At 33.7% G+C, this 10,444-nt stretch overlaps 1 protein-coding gene across 2 annotated transcripts in view; it reads right to left on the reverse strand.

Annotated features, from left to right (window-relative positions):
* LOC144970202 (uncharacterized) overlaps positions 1 to 9,299 on the reverse strand; it is a 28,148-nt gene extending 18,849 nt beyond the window's left edge. The window contains exon 1 of one of the 2 annotated variants that reach the window (XM_078909592.1): positions 8,998 to 9,299. The gene's annotated coding sequence lies outside the window, so the exon portion shown is untranslated. Of the gene's footprint in view, positions 1 to 7,289; positions 7,309 to 8,997 lie in introns of those variants that run through there. The other variant, XM_078909593.1, reaches the window with a different exon arrangement.
* Between the last annotated feature and the right edge of the window lie 1,145 nt (positions 9,300 to 10,444).

The following is a 10,444-nucleotide window of genomic DNA, read 5'->3' on the forward strand; positions in this document are numbered from 1 at the left end:
TTCCTCATTATTGGTATTAGAGTTACTTATTACTTGTTTGATGTTGCCAAATAGGAAATGTGGATGGGCAAATGAAATAAATATTTATGGCGAACAATGACTTTAATCTCTGACATATTATTATTTTTAGTGATTTAGTGATGTCTCCCCGAATTGAACACTGAGGTTTATAAAAGGAAAATCGGCTTTTTCTAGATTGACTTTGGCTGACGTGTACACATATGCAAGTCTGACATCCGAACCCACTTATGGGCCCAGTTTAATATTGTTGTAATGGACCATATTTTGCGTCATCTTTTGAGATTTCCATTACAAACAATGAGCCCATCAGGAATTGGGTTATCAGACCTGCAAATAAGTGCACGTCGACTTTGGCTTAGAGTACCCCCAACCCTCCCCCTCCCCCCCCCCCCCCACTCAAAAAAAAAAGAAAAAAAAAGAAAGAAAGAAAGCGGAATAGGAAGGAAATTACATAAATAAAATGAAGAAATAAATATGAACACTTATATAGCTCATTTCCACGGATGTACCACGCTCAATACGCTTGACAATGCTTTAAAGCCCCCTCCCCTCCCCCCTCCCCCCCCCACCGCGGCAGGCCATATTGAAACATATTTCCATTTCGTACAGTACCAGTTGCCTGTTAGGCCTCCTCTTGGTACGAATACTCTTATACTATCCGTCACTGTAGGTATTCATTGACACTTGATTCGAGATACGGAGAGCGTTAGAAAATATGAACATATTTCATTATTCAGAATAAATCGGATTCTCGATTGCAATCAGTCCCAGTTTCTAGACCACTCGCCTCACAGGCGAAGGGATCTGGATCGATCTTGGGTTGACTCGAATTCTTTTTCCCTCTTGACCGTCAGTCCACCTCAACAATGAGTTGGATCGCCATAGCCATATCTGTTGGATATGATGGATCGGAAAGTACTCTGCAATAGACAAGCGTCCTATCAAAAGAATAGCAAGCAATTGTTGCGAACCAGTTAAAGATGTACAACGCGACTACCACATTACTAACGAAAGAATGAAAATGGAGATCACCGGCTTCAGGCAGCCCTACCGTTTTAGACTACCACATTATTTCATTCGTCTGTAGTGATTCATTCATCCTGTTTTGTTGATAAAGGGGAACCCCGAAACGTCCACTTTATCTGAATTGAAGCTTACTTTCAATTTCACATTGTTATTTATTTCTTCGAGCTTCGAGCAGCAACATTTACATATGTGTTTGGCAAATTACACGATACCGTTAAAGGGAATTTAGAAGAACAGTACACTTTTAAGCAAGGTATTTCTGACTTATGTCAAATGGAAATAGTTCCTTTATATATTTACAGTCTATGTTGACCCGATGTCTAACCCTATGTTACAAGAAAACTGGAAAATACTGTATGGATCGACGTATATTAATATTATATATATATATATATATATATATATATATATTATATATATATATATATATATATTATATACCGTAATAGTACACACGGTATGGATGATTGTGCCAATTTGTGAAAAGAAATAATCTATGAAATGTTAATCCAATCAATTTGGATATATAAATATATATATATATATATATATATATATATATATATATTTTATATATATATATATATATTTATATAATAAGTACACGCCGGTATGGATGGATTGTGCCAATTTGTGAAAAAGAAATAATCTATGAAATGTTAATCCAATAAATTTGGAGAAAAAAAGAAAGCGGAAAATGCCTACTCTTCTCTATTGACCAAAATCTCTACAGCATGCAGTATTTCACTCACACACACATACCCACACACACACTCACACACACCCATACACACACACTAACATTCCGTCACCCACACACATCTATCACACACACGCATACACACACATACAGTCACCCAAACATATCTACCACCATACACACACAAACACACTCACACACATACATACATACATACATACATACATACATACATACACACTCATACATACATACATACATAAATACATACATACATACATACATACATACATACATACATACACACATACATACATAATACATACATACATACATACATACATCACACATACATACATACATACATACATACATACATACATACATACATACAACATACATACATACATACATACATACAACAATACATACATACATACATCAACATACATACATACATACATACATACATACATACATACATACATACATACATACATACATACATACATACATACATACATACATACATACATACATACAACATACATACATACATACATACATACATACATACATACATACATACACAGCACAGTACATAAATAAACATAATCTTGCCTTGAAAACGCAAGATCTGTCTGTGACATAATTTGGAGTTAAATTTGTTGTGCTCATTATTTCCCTTGCAAATGAAGCTCCCTCTGACGTCAATAAGTCACTGATTACCTTCTCTTGCATTCCATTCCACTCTAATCGAAGGCGATGATATATAGCATTATACTACCCGTACTCTGAAAAATCACGTTTTTATATTTTGGCCAGAAAACTTGTCCTTCAAATATCTATCGATCTATTAAAATTACCCTTATCTTGCCAAAAAAAAAAAACCCTCTCAAGCCAGGGATTTCACTGAAGTCCCAGGTTTGAGTTTCTGACACGATGACGTTCATTTTAATCGATCGATAATTGGAGGACAAGTTTTCTGGCCAAAATTACAAATACGTGATTTTTTTCAGAATCCAGAAAGACTTAAGTGATTCATTGATAACACCGAGTGAGGTGATAAGTCATCCAAGTGTCTATTGAAATGAAAGAAAATGTGAAAGCTTTTTTCCGATTCCGTTCAAAACGATTGAATTCAAAGTCAAAACCAGAATATTTGAAATCATACAAAAGGCAGAAGGTTCATTTTCAATGTCATGTGCGTTATAACTGTTTGGAGGGATTTCTTACCTATGACTAAGCTTTTAAGAACTTATACAATAAATTTACAGTCTCCACCGAAATTCAAACCCACAACTTGCTATCGATCTAAAAGAGACACCAACTAGCGCACCATTAGATCAAAACTTTCTTGGGTAGCGAAAGTAAAGCACGACTTTTAAATCTAGATACCCCAGAGATTGATTGCTTTATTTATTATTAATTTAATCATTTATTTAATTAATTAACCAGTTAACTTCATTACTCTGGAAAAAACTTGTATTTAAAGATTTGGCCAGAAAACTCCGTCCAAGAGTGGTTTTCCAAAACTCCCTAACTCCGATTTTCCAATTTTGAGATATTGAGGATTAGTTCTCCCAAAATGCCTCATTCGGTCTATTATTTTATTACATCTAAACTTCAAATTCACACAAATCTAAGGGAATTCTTGTGCCATTTGGTGCTTAAGTTCCAATTTATCTCATGGACGGAAACTCTCAAAAAGTAGAAAAATCGACTTAACGAGTTTTGGAAAACCAGCCTTAAAATATTGATCGATTTAAATGAACCCCAACTTGGCAAAAACTCGTCGCGAAGTCCCAGGTTTAACATTTTTTTCTCCAAGATGAGGATAATTTAAATCTTTTGTTTGTTTGTTTGTTTATCTATTTATATACTGAGTAAGACGTAAGAACCAAGCGACCTTCAGTCATAGCTATAAATAAATACTTGATTGAACAGTAGACAACAAGTGTGTCAGTTGAACGTTTGAAAATGTCCCTTTATAATACAGAATGAAAATTATAAATTAAAACCATTTTATGATGACGTTTATAGTGCAGCCTTTCTCGTAAAAATGACAGCATGTGACCAAAATACAAACCCAACAAAAACCCCTAAAAGATTAATATTGCAACTGAAGAGGTCACATTTGTGATTAAGATTGATTTCCTTCTAAAATCAAACGTTCGAGGAGGATTGTAAAGAGAGAAATCTATCTACTTGCAACTATCTATCTATCTATCTATCTATCTATCTATCTATCTATCTATCTATCTATCTATCTATCTATCTATCTATCTATCTACTATTTATCTACTATCTATTTATCTATCTATATATCTATCTATCTATCTATCTTTCTATCTACTATCTATCTAATCTATCTATCTATCTATCTATCACTATCTATCTATCTATCTATCTATCTAATCTACAAATCTATATATTATAATATATATATATTATATATCTTTATATCTATTCATCTATCTATAAATATATCTTTCTGTCCGTCTCTATTTATCTCTCTATCTATATCTTAATCAATCAATCAAATAAACAATCAATCTATCTATCTATCTATCTATCTTTCTTTCTATCTATCTATCTATATATATCTACCTATCTATTCACTATCTATCTTTTCTATCTATCTATCTATCTTTCTTTCTATCTATCTATCTATATATATCTACCTATCTATCTTTCTCTAACCCAAGTGTCTATGTGTCAATAAATAAATAAATGAATAATCACTCAATCTATTTATCTATCCATCTATTTATCTATCATGCATTTATCTATCGATCTGTCTTTCCACCTGTCATTCTGTTTACTGCTTGTCTATCTATGTTACACTGACTTCTACCCAATGCCTTTAAAGTGATTTTAATGCCTTAAAATAATTATAGTTTTAATGACTGCCTCCCTAGAATGTCTCCAGTTGAGGTTGATGTCACCCCATTGTTTACCTCTTTGTCTTCTGTTCGAAGGGAATTCTATTGTTAACACATTCTTTTAGATATATAAACGATTAATGTTACATATATGATATATGTGTTAGTGACAAAGTTTGGCTTGTCTGTATTGTGTAGTTCTACGGTTTCACCATGCTCTTGCTTGTGTAGTATGTACTACGTTTTACAGTACTTAATGCGCTTTTTAATACTTAATTTATCCCCCCCCCCTCCCCCAGCAGGTCAAATGGAACTAAATTTCTTTCTCATACAGTGGAAGTTGCATGTTTAACGAGAGTTTTTGTGCAAAGACTCCGTCACTGCTCAGAGCCAGGTATCCATTAACACCTGAGTCGAGTTGAGTAAAGTGTATTAAATGTCTTACCTGAGAACTCATTGCGGGGGGGGGGGGGGGGGGAGGCAGAATTTGGGAAATATTGTCGCCCGTCTGGTCATTTACCATACTCGACATCGCTTGCATTTGTAACAAGATAAGACATTATAGCGCTGAGTCGCAGAAGTCGTTAACTTCCAATGGTTTATTACAATAAATAATTTCGTAAGCCAGGCAATCGAATGATTAACATAACATAAGCACACAATATATAGATACACAATACCTTATTTCAACGTTAAACTGTAATTATACCATTACGTTATAATGTTAGTAACGGTGATCAATAAATGGTAATGACAAAGACCGGTGTTTTGAAACGCCGTCTCAAGTAATGTCATGAATAAAAGCTGATAAACAAATAGTACGTCTTCTTAGACAGACCTTGGAGTTATTGATTGGTCTTTGAACAATATCATTATTTGATTGTCAATGTCGCCTATACTGAACAAAAAACAAAAACAAACACCTTTTAAAATTTTGGCCAGAAAACTCGTCCTTCAAATTAAATATCAATCAATTAAAATAACGCTCATCTTGCTAAAAACTCTCGAATATGGTAATTCCTTGGATACTTTTTGAAGTCCCAGGTTTAGAGAGTTTATGACAAGATGGGCGTCATTTTAATCGATCAATATTTTAAGGCAGAGTTTTCTGGCAAAATTTTTAAATACGTGTTTTTTTGTTATTATCTGAGTGCGACAGAATGATATTTCCTTTGTATTCGATTATCGAGATTAACCTGAACGAGCCTACATTGACTACACTGCTATTTAAAAAAAATAATTAAAAGACAGTTGATATATTTAATCTACCGGACAGTAACAAAAAAAAAAAGCTTTATATATTTTGGTTAACGGACTTTTGCGTAATCGATCGATCAATTAAAATAACCGCCAAATTGTTTTAACAGGAAGATGTCTCGATGTAAAAAAAAAATCTATATTTTGGCGGTCATTTTAATCGATCAGTATATTATAAAGTAAATGCTTTCTGACCATGATTATTTTAAAAAAAAGCATTTTGTTAATACGTGGCATGATTATTGTTCTACTGAGATTACGTGATATAAAGGACTTCTTGAAAACGGCTTTCTTTCTCATCCAGACTGAAGTACCAGAATGAAAATATGCATTCATCGACGGGCGGTCAGGTAGATAAGGATTGATAGATCAATAAATTAAATTTTAAGAGAGAGAGAGAGAGAGAGAGAGAGAGAGAGAGAGAGAGAGAGAGAGAGATGTAATAAGCAATGACTTTCAAGGTATTTATTAAGTTTCAAAGATGAGGGTCCTTTTAATCTATCGATAGGTTTCTGGCCAACATTTTATATACGTGTTATTTCCAGATTACGGCAGTAGACACTACACCGTTTCATCGGTCTTTTTAAAACACGAATGAAGTTTCTTGTTAGTGACCTTACCATAAACCGCAAGGAGAATGAAAACCGAGAATATATGAATATGCACAAAATAGTTCAACAGATGAAACTTTCGCCTCTTTCCATCCAACAGTGATTGGATAAGCGAGGCTGTTGGATCTGGCAGATATAACTTTTATTGTTAAGTTAAACAAGGAATGTTTACCGTCCATTCAACGCTTAATTTTTAAGTGCAAATATTACCACGTGGAAAAAAAAAACTGATTAGATTGAAGTGTATCTCTTTTTGTATGTTGTGGATAAGGTTGTTCAACTCTAACTGAGACAAAAATTGAAAGCCTATGTTTCAAATGAATATCTTAAATTATGTGGACAGTGATCAATGGATGTGGAAACGAAAGCAAATTATCTTTCATCATAAAAATAGCGTTACCGTATATTATACAACTCTATGTCTTAGCGACCGATTTTGTTTAAAGAACATTTCAAACTTACTAGAATTTTAATTTTAAAGTCTACAATTTTTACTCATTGAAATCCACATCAACTTACAGCGTACACTGGAAATACGAATAATATTCAATTTTAGTTTTACTAAATCAAACGGTGTCCTTTTGAAGCTTGTAAAAAGGTAATGGAAACAAAAATAACTGCTATCTGGAGACAGACATTTTTAAATGTCCAATCGCTCACTCAGGAGGTTCTGACATTAATTTCTTTACAGGATTGATACCGTTTGATTTAATGTCCCTCCAGGATGTAAATATATAGTGATGTCCGTGCTATATTGAAGGTTAGTGTGATAAAGCTATTGTGACCTACTATATAACAGTGTTGTAATCCTGTAAATCAGCAAGAGTGGTTGAAATAACTCCAGGTGTAGACACGTAACATCCTGGATCTTATCTCACTGTCCGGAAATGTCTTGGCTGCACTCTAGATTGTTCTTGTATAAGGAAATAGAGCACTACAATGTATCGAACGTTATGACGCGAGCCAATAGATCGAGGGATCGATAATTTAGTCTATCTATCTATCTATCTATCTATCTATCTATCTATCTATCTATCTATCTATCTATCTATCTATCTATTTATCTATCTATCTATCTATCTATCTATCTATCTATCTATCTATCTATCAATCTATCTATCTGCCTATTATATATATATATATATATATATATATATATATATATATATATATATAAATATATAAAAATATACGACGTATATTTTTTAAAAAAGCGCTTTGTACTGGAACTTATGAATTCCATTACCTAATCCTTGTTCAATTGAAAAGGGACGGAAAGTGATGGGGGAGGGTGTGGAGACAGTAAAGAATTCTGCTCGAAATCCAAATCAACGACGCCATATCCACTGAATTATCGTTACTCCCATTAAATCACAAGTGATAATAATAATAATAATAATAATAATAATAATAATAATATAATAATAATAATAATAGTAATAGTAGTAGTAGTAGTAGTAGTAGTAGTAGTAGTAGTAGTAGTAGTAGTAGTAGTATAGTAGTAGTAGTAGCAGCAGCGTTATTTATAGACGTGTGTAGTAGTAGTTTGTAGTAGTAGTAATAGTGTAGTAGTAGTAGTAGTAGTAGTAGTAGTAGTAGTAGTAGTAGTCGTCGTCGTCGTCGTCGTAGTAGTAGAGTAGTAGTAGTAGTAGTAGTAGTAGTAGTAGTAGTAGTAGTAGTATTAGTAGTAGTAGTAGTCGCAGTAGTTGTTGTAGTAAAGGTAGTAGCAGTTGTAGTAGTAGTAGTAGTAGCAGTAGTAGTAGTAGTTGTTGTTGTTGTTGTTGTGTAGCAGTGGTAGTAGTAGCACGCGTTATTTATAGACGTGTAGTAGTAGCTTTGTAGTAGTAGTAAAGTGTGTAGTAGTAGTAGTAGTAGAGTAGTAGTAGTAGTAGTAGTAGTAGTAGTAGTAGTAGTAGTAGTAGTATAGTAGTAGTAGTAGTAGTATAAGTAGTAGTAGTAGTAGTAGTAGTAGTAGTAGTAGTAGTAGTAGTAGTAGCAGTAGTTGTAGTTGTAGTAGTAGTAGTAGTATAGTAGTAGTAGTAGTAGTAGTAGTAGTAGTAATAGTAGTACAGTCTAGTAGTAGTAGTAGTAGTAGTAGTAGTAGTAGTAGTAGTAGTAGTAGTAGTAGTAGTAGTAGTGGCAGTAGGAGTAGTAGTAATAGTAGTAGTAGTGGTAGATATAGTAGTAGTAACAGGGGAATTAGTAGCAGTAGTGTTAGTAATATTATTGGTGGCAGTGGTAAAAGTAGAAATAGCCAAAATAGAAATAACGGTGGACTTGTGGTGTCGTATTTGTAGCAGAATAAGTGGTAGAGGAAATTGTAGCAGTAAAATTAGCAGCAGAATCTGTAATAGATGTAATGATAAGCGTTAAACGAGTGTTATTTTTGTTGCTAGGTTCACAGAATCAGGTTAAATAAATATAACAATTAAAACAGTGTCATATTTTTATTTGAAATGATGAGATCAATTCAAGAATTATAAAAATCAATACATACCTGTGTCCTAATAACAATATCACACCTTTGCCATAATATGTAGCCCGTATGAACACAAATAGCACTGGCTTCCTGTAGCTATTTAAATGGACAACGTATACAAGCACCGCGACAAGGCACTCAACATTTTGCGTCACTCCCTGGCACAATATTGTATCACTCGCGTCCTTTACATGGCATTGGTATGCACTGCGAGTAGTTCCCCCTCAAGCTTTTATTTGGTTTCTCCCCTCTCAGAATTCCTGGTGGTCCCCGTTGTCGATCAGGACCTTGTATCGCCGATCAGCAATACATACCCCAGTAACTTTTCATATAGGTTAAGAAGGCAGCCGATATCACTTGCTCAATCGATTTGGGTGGATCGGTTGTCCACAAAAAAACGTTTTATGTAAAATCGATGTAAATAAAATGTTGTTTTTTTTCTTCCACGGTGCATTATTAAGAGAGACAGGTGATTAAAATTGATTAGCTAGCTACTTTTGAAAATTTTTTCTGGTTCTATTTTTAATCTTGAAGAAATTTTAATGGTTCTTGACGTTGTTCTATTACGTTGATGTCATAACTATAACGTCTTTTTAATAGTTTCACCTTTATTTTTACTTTTTAATGTAGTACTTAATACGGAGAACATAGGGCTTAGTTTTCGGTGTAAAAAAGCAATATGTAACCAATGGAAAATTTTGAAACTTGTCGCTAATTTAATACATAACTTAATGGATTTGACCTTCGGTATGGCAAAAGAGGAAAGATTAAAGTCATTTTCATACAGACAAGGGTGGGGAAAAAAGACAAATAAAATTGTTGAATTAAGAATAATGAATAAAGCAAGAAATAAACTTGAGGGTATATAAATAGCAAAATATAAGAAAATTAATAAAATATATTTTAAAATAGCATCAAAAGATTGCAAAAACAAACAAGCAAAATATTTTTAAAAACCACAACAACCCAAACTTTGTATTAAAAATTGTCATTCGCCATCTGTGGAAAAGAAAAAAAGGTGCTGAAGATAAAAAAAATTAGAAAAATAGAAAGACATAAAGAAAGAAAGAAAGAAAGAAAAGAAAGAAAGAAAGAAAGAAAGAGAGAGAGAGAGAGAGAGAGAGAGAGAGAGAGAGAGAGAGAGAGAGAGAGAGAGAGAGAGCGAGGAATAGAGAGAGAGAGACACACACACACACACACACACAGAGAGAGAGAGAGAGAGAGAGAGAGAGAGAGAGAGAGAGAGAGAGAGAGAGAGAGAGAGGGTGGGAGGGGGGGGGGGGGGCGAAGACCGATATCGAAGGGGATAGTTAGATATAGAGAAAGAACTAGAGAGAGAGAGAGAGAGAGAGAGAGAGAGATAGAGAGAGAGAGAGAGAGGCCGATGTCGATAGGGATAGAGATAAAGAGAGATAGAAAGAGAAAGAAAGAAATAGATAGATAGATAGATAGATAGATAGATAGA

Source organism: Berghia stephanieae, chromosome 4, assembly GCF_034508935.2.
Source record: "Berghia stephanieae isolate SIO BIC M18660-M18661 chromosome 4, UCSD_Bste_1.3, whole genome shotgun sequence".
Lineage (NCBI taxonomy): Eukaryota > Metazoa > Mollusca > Gastropoda > Nudibranchia > Aeolidiidae > Berghia > Berghia stephanieae.